The sequence below is a fragment of the Aethalodelphis obliquidens genome, unplaced genomic scaffold (genome assembly GCF_003676395.1).
Source record: "Aethalodelphis obliquidens isolate GAN/ISIS:26980383/991018 unplaced genomic scaffold, ASM367639v1 scaffold8, whole genome shotgun sequence".
Taxonomy (NCBI): Eukaryota; Metazoa; Chordata; class Mammalia; order Artiodactyla; family Delphinidae; genus Aethalodelphis; species Aethalodelphis obliquidens.
Window position 1 is genome coordinate 37,098,053 of NW_020837952.1, and position 10,181 is coordinate 37,108,233.

Sequence of the window (10,181 nt, forward strand, 5' to 3'; positions counted from 1 at the left end):
AAAAACAAGTAGCACAAATAAAATAAAATAAACCAAGTAGCACAAAAATAGTCCCTCCTGGACAGTTCTCTCTAATACCTCCTTTTCCAGTTACTCCCTATCTCCTACCCTGTTTCACTTTTCTTGGCATTTATCACTACTTACAAATATGTATGTTTTTATGTATTCCCTTTTTTGTCTGCTGTCTGCTTCCCTAGAGTATAAGCACTAAGAAAGCAGGGACCTTGTCTATTTTATATGTGCTTAAAACTGTGCCTGGCATGTAGTAAGCACGTAATAAGTATTTGTTCAAGGAATGAAAGGATGAATGAATCCCCACCTGGCAAAGACGACAATATACTTGAAGGGAACAGCAGTTGCCTCCTCCGGGCATCCAGTTTGCCACAGTCCCCACCACTCCTACTGTGTTCCCAGCACTGACATCATTTGTTACCGGAGCTGCTTTCCTTATACTTCACCACTTTTCCACCACTGATGCTCCTGTTTGTTCTATGTAGGTATTTTCATTTATGACATGATGCTCCTGGTCCAAGATGTGTTTGGGCAAAAAAAAAAAAAAAAAAAAAAAATCTGCTGCTAAAAATAATTTGAAAACTCCTAGACAAGAGGACCTTTCAAATCCCTTCCAGCTCTAACAACCAGTAAATTCATGCTTCTCAGCCATTCAGATCTATAAGTATGAAATACAAGACGAGTGTATTCAACTTTCCTTCATCGCCTCCTTTAAATACTTTTTTTTCCTTTTTTTGAGTCAATCCCCGCAGGAGCCGACCATGTGAGCCCATTAAGAGAACAGTTCCTTCCCACCTGCCGCCTGGAGCCAGCCAACAATCTCAGCTTCACCACTCCATTCTTGATTATGTACAGCCATTCCAATCCTGAGTGGCAGGATTTTGCAAAGACAGCTGTTGGGCTCCAGGAACATTTGGAGGAGGGGAAAAATGTGAGGTAGGTTGCTCCATTCTTCTACTCCTTTTTTTACTGAAAGAAAACAGCTGCGATCTTCACATGGAAGATGAAGTAAACAAAAGCTATGGTGCCCAGCACCATTCAGCAGCCAGCATTCAAATGTATTTTCCCCACCACCAATGTCGACGTCATCTCAACCCCCCCTCCCCCCAGGCTCAGTTCCCCACAGCGCGTGGGGAAGCGGGGTCTTTGCATGCCTTGTTCACTTGACCAAATGCTGCAATTCTCTCCAATAAAAGGAGGGAGATTCAAGTCCCCTGACTGGGTCAGCATTCCATTACTGGTTATCGCACACAGCATTTTCAAGTTTCAGCAACCTCTGTGTGAATCAGGCAAACAGGCAGTGTTAATCTCTGAGAGGCAAGCATTCTTAGGTTCAGCGGCAGGAGTATCTGCATCTGGGCTGATGCTGAACTGGCTCATGGGACAGTAGATCTCTTATAGGAAAGTCAAGGTATGTTTAGAGGGACTCTCTGATTCAACTGTGGCTGGCTCATTTCTTTCGTTTCCTCTTCTCTTTTATTTGCTTATACAGAAAACAGAGTATTCATTTATTCCTTTTCCCACCCCCATCCCTCTTAACTGCCAGGGCCATCTGTCCGTCTGAAACCATCTCTGGTTGCACAGTTTTGAATCCAGGTGACAATCAAAATGAAGACGTGATTGTCCCTTAATGTTTTCTCTGAAGGGATTAAACATTTTTGAAAGCCTTTGTTTGTGTTTGTTTCGAGTTCTCCAGTTGAAATACTGTACTCTTTGAATAGCAGGGAATAAAGCCTGTGAGCTGATGTAATGTAAATGTGTTAAGCAGGGGCACTGTTTCCTAAATATGCTAAAATAAGCAACTTCTTTAAAACATGGATGGGACTTTTGATGTTTAACAGAGTTATATTTTCAATCTCTTCTGCTTGGTTTAAAACTAAGATTGTTTGTTTTCGTGTGTGCCACTTAAGGCAGCTTGGTTGGCAAGTAAATGCATTGGAAAAAAAAAAAAAGAATTCTTTTTTGCCCTGACCTCCATAAATTTGGTAACTTAATATATCCAATATATCCATACACATATGATTTTTAAACAAAGATGGGGTAAGGAATAAAGAGGGACTTTGTCTACAGGATTCTTTTATCCCCTTATGCTTCATGTCACCCAGTTGTGTTAGTTTTTTACAAAGCCATTGCCACTCTAAGAAGTATTGATTTTGTCTAGCTAAACATGTCAAGTCAGAAGAAATGATCAGTGGATTACTTCTTCTAAACACTTATTCCCCCAATGGAATCTGCTGATTTTTATAATCTCAAAGAGGCAGATAGAGAAGTTGAAGGAAGAAGATAAAATTTGAAATATTTCCTTCATTTTTTTTTCTCATGTCTATAAATGAAAACCCAAGTTAAGGAATATTGTTTTCTAGGTCTCTTATTCTACCTCCCTATATTATCATCACCTTTTATTGCTGCTGCTGTGTGTGACCTGAAGGAACATGAGATGGCCTTCCTCAAATATCTCAGTTTTAAATTCAGTTCCTATCTCTTAATTGGGTTCGGTCAGTAATGACTCACTGCCCCAAGGTCCAAAAGCATTCACAGCTGAAGAAAACAAACACATTCTCCAATGGGTCCATCTTTCCAACCATCTCCTGGACTCTGGTAGCCTTTCCTGAGCCAAAGCTAAAATCACTCACTACCATTTTGTGATGTTCAGGAATGGCTGAAGTCCTTACAATCCCAGATGGACTGGGAGGAAAACCACTTTGAATAGATGCTTTCCATGATCTCCAAAATTCAAATAAACAATATTTCTTAAAATTAATGGAAATAAGCATATAACAGGTTCAGCATGGGATCAACTCAAGAGGAATTTCTGACTAAAGTACCAACAGCGTTTACTATAAGACAGTTTAGCCAAGGGGGAACCCCAGTAGGTCTCTGCAACAGAACTGCAGGCATCTACAAGGCCAGTGCCCAGGTCATTGCTTCTCACTGTCTCTTAATTAGAAGAATGGTCAGCTGTCATTTGTTAAGGGCACCCTTTGGAACTGTGCTTATATGTGGTATCTTTACTACTCACAAGTATGCCAGATAGGAACTAGGTGATTTTTTTTTTTTTTCCAGATTAGGAACTTGAGTCATAAGAACGTGGCCCTAGGCCATACAATTTGATAAATACCACTTAAAAACCACCTTTTCAAATGTGTCATAAAGACTCAGAGTGCCAATTTCATCCACAGTTTAATGTATTCCTGAAAAGGAGGAATTTGGGAGAGCTAAATTAATTCCTTGCTATGTCCTAGGATGCTTATGTGCTCTTTGAGGGTCATTCATTTTTATATACTAAATACTTACTTGAAAGGATCACTGCCTTATTCCATGTGCTAATTTGTGGAGAGAAGTTTATGTATTGGGGGAATCTAATTCATTCCTGCATTTTATCCAGGAAATGAGAGCCAGATGTTTTTGGACATTTGTTATTTGCTTTAAGTAAAAGTCTAGGTTAAGATAAGAGAGATATATTGATTGGCTATTGCATCTTCCTCTGGAGAAAGTAAACTTTTCCTATCTTACATTTTATCATACCTTAAAACTTCAGGACAGGCTCTAATAAGAGGAAAACTTTTTGAATGTCCTTTTCTTTGTAGATGGCAGGGATGGGAAGGTGCACTCAATTAACAGAGCTCTCAATTAATTTAAATTCGAAGCGAAGGACCCCCTAAGAGTCAGGGACCTTGAGAAAAAGTGCTTTCTAGGAGAGTCCACTGTCAGGTTCACAGAGAGGCCACGGTCCTCCTGCACTCCCGAGACCAGATCCTTAGATTCCATTTCAGGCAGCCACACTCCAACAGTAAGAGGAGCTCGCTGAGCCTGTCCACATGCGTCTGCTGGCTCGCCCGCCTGTCTGGCATCTCTGCACCTCTCCTCTTCCACACTCCCTTCCACAACCTTCCCAGCCAAATGAGCTGTCCTTCCAAATATGACCCTAACTCATGCAACAGCTGGAGGCAAGAGCAAAATAGACTGAGCTCATGTGAAGGGTATTAGCATTGAGTCCTTTTTTTTTTTTTTTTTTTTTCCAGCACTGAAAGATGTTTGGAAAATTCATCTAAGGAACTTTAAAAAATTTTTTTCATTCATAAAGATTGTTGAAGGATTTCTCAGAGTTTCAGTTTAGCAGATCTTTTGGAAGGTATGAATGCCAAGTTTATTATTTTTCCTTCTCCTGTTCCTGAGCTTGGGGAGGATCAGAGAGTCGGGCAAGGAGAGAAGACTCACAGCTGGCTATCCACACTTTTCCTTGGAGATTCTGATGATCTCCATGCCATGGTCCCTGGAGGTTCTTTGGAAGAACCGAGAGATACTGTATTTGCAAGAGAACTAGACCATGTGTTGAAGACCCAGGCTTTCTTCCTCTACTTGCCCTTGAAATTGTCTTCATTCTGATCTGAGAGTCAAAGAAGCGATCTGTCATACGCTTAGGGAAGTACCACAAAATCTGTTAGGCTCTGTAGAAATAAGGTACATTCCCTGCCTTCTTTACACAGTTTTGTTTTGACTTAGGGGACTTGAAAAAAAACTCAAACAATTGAGTCATGGTGAGTTCACGCAGTGCACCTCATATCACACTAACATCATTTTCTTTCTTTGCTTTTTTTTTTTTTTTCTAGTTAGATCAGGGGAATCCCAAATGCATAGTATATCATATTGTCAGCAAGGTGTATGACAAACTCTGGTCTTGAAGGTCCTGATAGAGTTGTTCAGTGAATTAAAGTCCACTTGGGGAGAAGTGGCTAATGTGTGCTGCTGAGCTTAGTCCCTGGCCCTATACCTGACTGGAGATCACAAACCGGGAAGGACAGGTAACGTATTGAATAACAGGATCAGGATTCAGTAGCATCTTAGGAGCCTAGCATGTGGACCAAACCCAATATGATAAAATTTAGCAATACTAATTACTTATGAAATTCTGCATTTAAGTTTTAAAAATTAATATAGCTTTGGGGTAAGAGAGGCCAAGCTTAGTACTCGTTAAAAATATTTTGGAGATTTCTATTGTCCATCATCAGATGTGATGTAACCTCCAAAATATCCTAAGTAATCTTAAACTCAATTAACAATAAAAGTAACATCTGTCATTTATTGAGTACCTCGTATGTGCTAAGGTAACAAACCTATAATGATGGTGTAACTATTCCCATCTTACAGATGAGAAAACGGAGGAGATTAAGTAACCAGCACTAGGTCAAAATGGCTAGCAAACAGCAGAGCCAAGACCTCAGTCAAAGCTGGATGCCATTAATGAAAAATATTTTCTAAGAACTTTGCATTGGTTATTCATATCACCTATGAAGAATGTTATTCATCTTAAGGAAACAAAATTAAATAAAAATACTGACGAGTGTCTAGAGAAAGATGACCAGGAGAATGAAGAGTCTGGAAGCCATGTAATAAAAGGCATGGTTGAAGAAATGGTAAATATTTAACATGAAAAATAGAAGATCTGGATGGATATGGAAGATATCTTCAAAAACTGAAGACCTAGGGTGAACTGGAAGGTATAGACAAAGAAATTTTAACCTTAAGTGAAGTTTCCAACAATAAAATTACAAACAAGGGCAGAGAAAGCTCCAAAAGGATTGAGCACATTAATCACTAGAAGTACTCAAGCAGATACGGAGAGCTATCCACTAGGGTTGTTCCTGAGTGAAATACCACTTTTGGAGACATTTGGCCTAGTTGAGGGATTCTTAATTTGAGATCCATAGGTGAACTTCATGAAGTTGAATCCCTAGAAATTATATGCAAAATTTTTATATGTATATATATATAGTGTTCCCCACACCCCTCCTGGGGAGATGGTGAATGTATTTCTTCAGATCATCAAAGCAATGCCGTAAAATCTGTGAACCAAAAAATGGAGTCCACTCCAATTCTGCAATCCTATTATTCTGTTCTGTAAAACTAGTCTTATCCGTCACAGAGGTGCACCCAACAGAATTGTGTGATTGATTTAATGTTAGGGACAAAGGAGAATGAATATATTCAGGAAAACTTCAAGGTTTTGAGCCTAGTTACTGAGAAGATTTGATACCACTGAGAGATAAAGAAAAGGAAGGTGAAGCAATAAGTCCTAATCAGAGGAAGATAATTAAGTAGAAATAAATAGACAAACTGAAGCCTGTCTAAGATTCCAGCACTGAGTGTGTAATCCAAATAGTCCTTTACTTCATGGCAGAAAAATGCTGAAATCTAGAGATGTATAAATAGAGAAAAAGCTACAGAAATTTAGAACCATTAAATGTTGTAACTCTAACTGGTCTAGAGATCACTTACTTCAATCCCCTAATATTATAAATGAAGAAACCACATCTCAGAAAACTAAGAGACATATTCTTTATCATTGGTACCTACCTGGTTGCCAAACCAAGTCTATGTCTACAAATTTAAGGGGAAAAAAAATCCGTATTTCTAAAACATTCAAATCTGCATTAAGTATACCACTTAAATTTTCCAGGACAAAAAAAGTTAATCTTAACTATAAGTAATACACAAATGTCCATTTTATTATAAGTCCAGACCGTAACACTGACCCTTAAGCATTTTTTTTATCACACATCTTTATTGGAGTACAATTGCTTTAAAATGGTGTTAGTTTCTGCTTTATAACAAAGTGAAACAGCTACATGTATACATATATCCCCATATCCCCGCCCTCTTGTGCCTCCCTCCCATCCTCCCTATCCCACCCCTATAGAAGGTCACAAAGCACAGAGCTGATCTCCCTGTGCTATGCGGCTGCTTCCCACTAGCTATCTATTTTACATTTGGCAGTGTATATATGGCAATACTACTCTCTCACTCCGTCCCAGCTTAGCCTTCCCCTCCCCGTTTCCTCAAGTTCATTCTCTACATCTGCGTCTTTATTCTTCTCCTGCCCCTAGGTCCATCAGAATCTTTTTTTTTCTTTTTAGATTCTATATATATGCGTTAGCATACAGTATTTGTTTCTCTCTTTCTGACTTACTTCACTGTGTATGACAGACTCTATATCCATCCACCTCATTACAAACAACAATTACATTCCTTTTTATGGCTGAGTAATATTCCATTGTATATATATGTGCCACATCTTTATCCATTCATCCGTCAATGGACACTTAGGTTGCTTCCATGTCACTGTAAATAGTGCTGCAATGAACATTGTGATACATGTCTATTTTTGAATTACGGTTTTCTCAGGGTATATGAGCAGTAGTGTGATTGCTGGGTCATATGGTAGTTCTACTTTTACTTTTTTTTAGGAACCTCCATACTGTTCTCCATAGTGGATGTATCAATTTACATTCCCACCAACAGTGCAAGAGGGTTCCCTTTTCTCCACACCCTCTCCAGCATTTATTGTTTGTAGATTTTATGGTGATGGCCATTCGGACTGGTGTGAGGTGATATCTCATTGTAGTTTTGATTTGCATTTCTCTAATGATTAGTGGTGTTGAGCATCCTTTCATGTATTTGTAGGCAATCTGTATATCTTTTTTGGAGAAATGTCTGCTTAGGTCTTCTGCCCATTTTTGGATTGGGTTGTTTGTTTTTGTGATATTGTGCTGCATAAGCTGCTTGTGTATTTTGGAGACTAATCCTTTGTCAGTTGCTTCGTTTGCAAATATTTTCTCCCATTCTGAGGGTTGTCTTTTCAACTTGTTTATGGTTTCCTTTGCTGTGCAAAAGCTTCTAAGTTTCATTAGGTCCCATTTGCTTATTTTTGTTTTTATTTCCATTTGTCTAGGAGGTGAGTCAAAAAGGATCTTGCTTTGATTTATGTCATAGAGTGTTCTGCCTATGTTTTCCTCTAAGAGTTTTATACTGTCTGGTCTTATATTTATATCTTTAAATCATTTTGAGTTTATTTTTGTGTATGGTGTTAGGAAGTGTTTTAATTTCATTCTTTTACATGTAGCTGTCCAGTTTTCCCAGCACCACTTATTGAACTGGCTGTCTTTTCTCCATTGTATATTTTTGCCTCCTTTATCAAAGATAAGGTGACCATATGTGCGTGGTTTATCTCTGGGCTTTCTATCCTGTTCCATTGATCTATATTTCTGTTTTTGTGCCAGCACCATACTGTCTTGATTACTGTAGCTTTGTAGTATAGTCCTGAAGTCAGGGAGCCTGATTCCTCCAGCTCCTTTTGTCTTTCTCAAGATGACTTTGGCTATGCAGGATCTTTTGTTTTTCCATACAAATTGTGAAATTTTTTGTTCTACCTCTCTGAAAAATGCCATTGGTAGTCTGATAGAGATTGCACTGAATCTGTAGATTGCTTTGGGTAGTAAAGTAATTTTCACAATGTTGATTCTTCCAATCCAAGAACATGGTATATCTCTCCATCTGTTTGTATCATCTTTAATTTCTTTCATCAGTGTCTGATAATTTTCTGCATACACGTCTTTTGTCTCCTTAGGTTTTTTTCCTTGGGGTTTTTTTTTTTTTTTTTTTGCGGTACACGGGCTCTCACTGTTGTGGCCTCTCCCATTACGTAGCACAGGCTCCGGACGCACAGGCTCAGCGGCCATGGCTCACAGGCCCAGCCGCTCCGCACCATGTGGGATCTTCCCAGACCGGGGCACGAACCCGTGTCCCCTGCATCGGCAGGCGGACTCTCAACCACTGCGCCACCAGGGAAGCCCTATTCCTAGGTATTTTATTCTTTTTGTTGCAATGGTAAGTGGGAGTATCTCCTTAATTTCTCTTTCAGATTTCTCATTGTTAGAGTATAGGAATGCAAGAGATTTCTGTGCATTAATTTTGTATCCTGCTACTTTACCAAATTTATTAATTAGCTTTAGTAGTTTTCTGGTAGCATCTATAGGATTCTCTATGTATAGTATCATGTTATCTGCAAACACGGACCGTTTTACTTCTTCTTTTCCAATTAGGATTCCTATTATTTCTTTTTCTTCTCTGATTGCCATGGCTAAAAATTCCAAAACTATGTTGAATAACAGTGGTGAGAGTGGGCAACCTTGTCTTCTTCATGATCTTAGAGGAAATGGTTTCAGTTTTTCACCATTAAGAATGATGTTGGCTGTGGATTTGTCATATATGGCGTTTATTATGTTGAGGTAGGTTCCCTCTATGCCTACTTTCTGGAGGGTTTTTATCATAAATGGTTGTTGAATTTTGTCAAAAGCTTTTTCTGCATCTATTGAGATGATCATATGGTTTTTATCCTTCAATTTGTTATATGGTGTATCACATTGAATGATTTGCATATATTGAAGAATCCTTACATTCCTGGGAAAAACCACACTTCATCATGGTATATGACCCTTTTGATGTGCGGTTGGATCTGTTTGCTAGTATTTTGTTGAGCATCTTTGCATCTGTGTTCATCAGTGATATTGGCCTGTAGTTTTCTTTCTTTGTGACATCTTTGTCTGGTTTTGATATCAGGGTGATGGTGGCCTCACAGAATGAATTTGGGAGTGTTCCTACCTGTGCTATATTTTGTAAGAGTTTGAGAAGGATAGGTGTTAGCTCTTCTCTAAATGTTTGATAGAGTTTGCCTGTGAAGTCATCTGGTCCTGGGCTTTTGTTTGTTGGAAGATTTTTAATCACAGTCTCAATTTCAGTGCTTGTGATTGGTCTGTTTAAATTTTCCATTTCTTCCTGGTGCAGTCTCGGACGGTTGTGCTTTTCTAAGAATTTGTCCATTTCTTCCAGGTTGTCCATTTCATTCGTGTATAGTTGCTTGTAGTATGTCTCATGATCCTTTGTATTTATGCAGTGTCAGTTATTTATCCTTTTTCATTTCTAATTCTGTTGACTTGAGTCTATTCTTTTTTTTTCTTGAGGAGTCTAGCTCGTGGTTTTTCAATTTTGTTTATCTTCTCAAAGAACAAGCTTTTAGGTTTATTGATCTTGTTTTGTTTCCTTGATATTGTTTCCTTCATTTCTTGTTTATTTATTTCTGATCTGATCGTTATGATTTCTTTCCTTCTGCTAACTTTGGGGTTTTTTTGTTCTTCTTTCCTCAATTGCTTTAGGTGTAAGGTTAGGTTGTTTATTTGAGATTTTTATTGTTTCTTGAGGTAGGATTGTATTGCTATAAACGTCCTTCTTAGAACTGGTTTTGCTGCATCCGATAGGTTTTGGATGGTTGTGTTTTCATTGCCATTTGTTTCTAGGTATTTTTTGATTTCTTCAGTGATCTCTTGGTTATTTAG

The 10,181-nt window shown here is 38.5% G+C and overlaps 1 long non-coding RNA gene across 2 annotated transcripts in view; it reads left to right on the top strand.

Annotated features, from left to right (window-relative positions):
* Positions 1–6,594, top strand: part of LOC113620828 (uncharacterized) — a 33,676-nt gene extending 27,082 nt beyond the window's left edge. Inside the window, exons 2-4 of one of the 2 annotated variants that reach the window (XR_003432938.1) lie at positions 752–948; positions 4,035–4,144; positions 5,161–6,594. This is a non-coding gene — a long non-coding RNA (uncharacterized LOC113620828). The remainder of the gene's footprint in view (positions 1–751; positions 949–4,034; positions 4,145–5,160) is intronic. The other variant, XR_003432937.1, reaches the window with a different exon arrangement.
* The last annotated feature ends 3,587 nt before the right edge of the window (positions 6,595–10,181 follow it).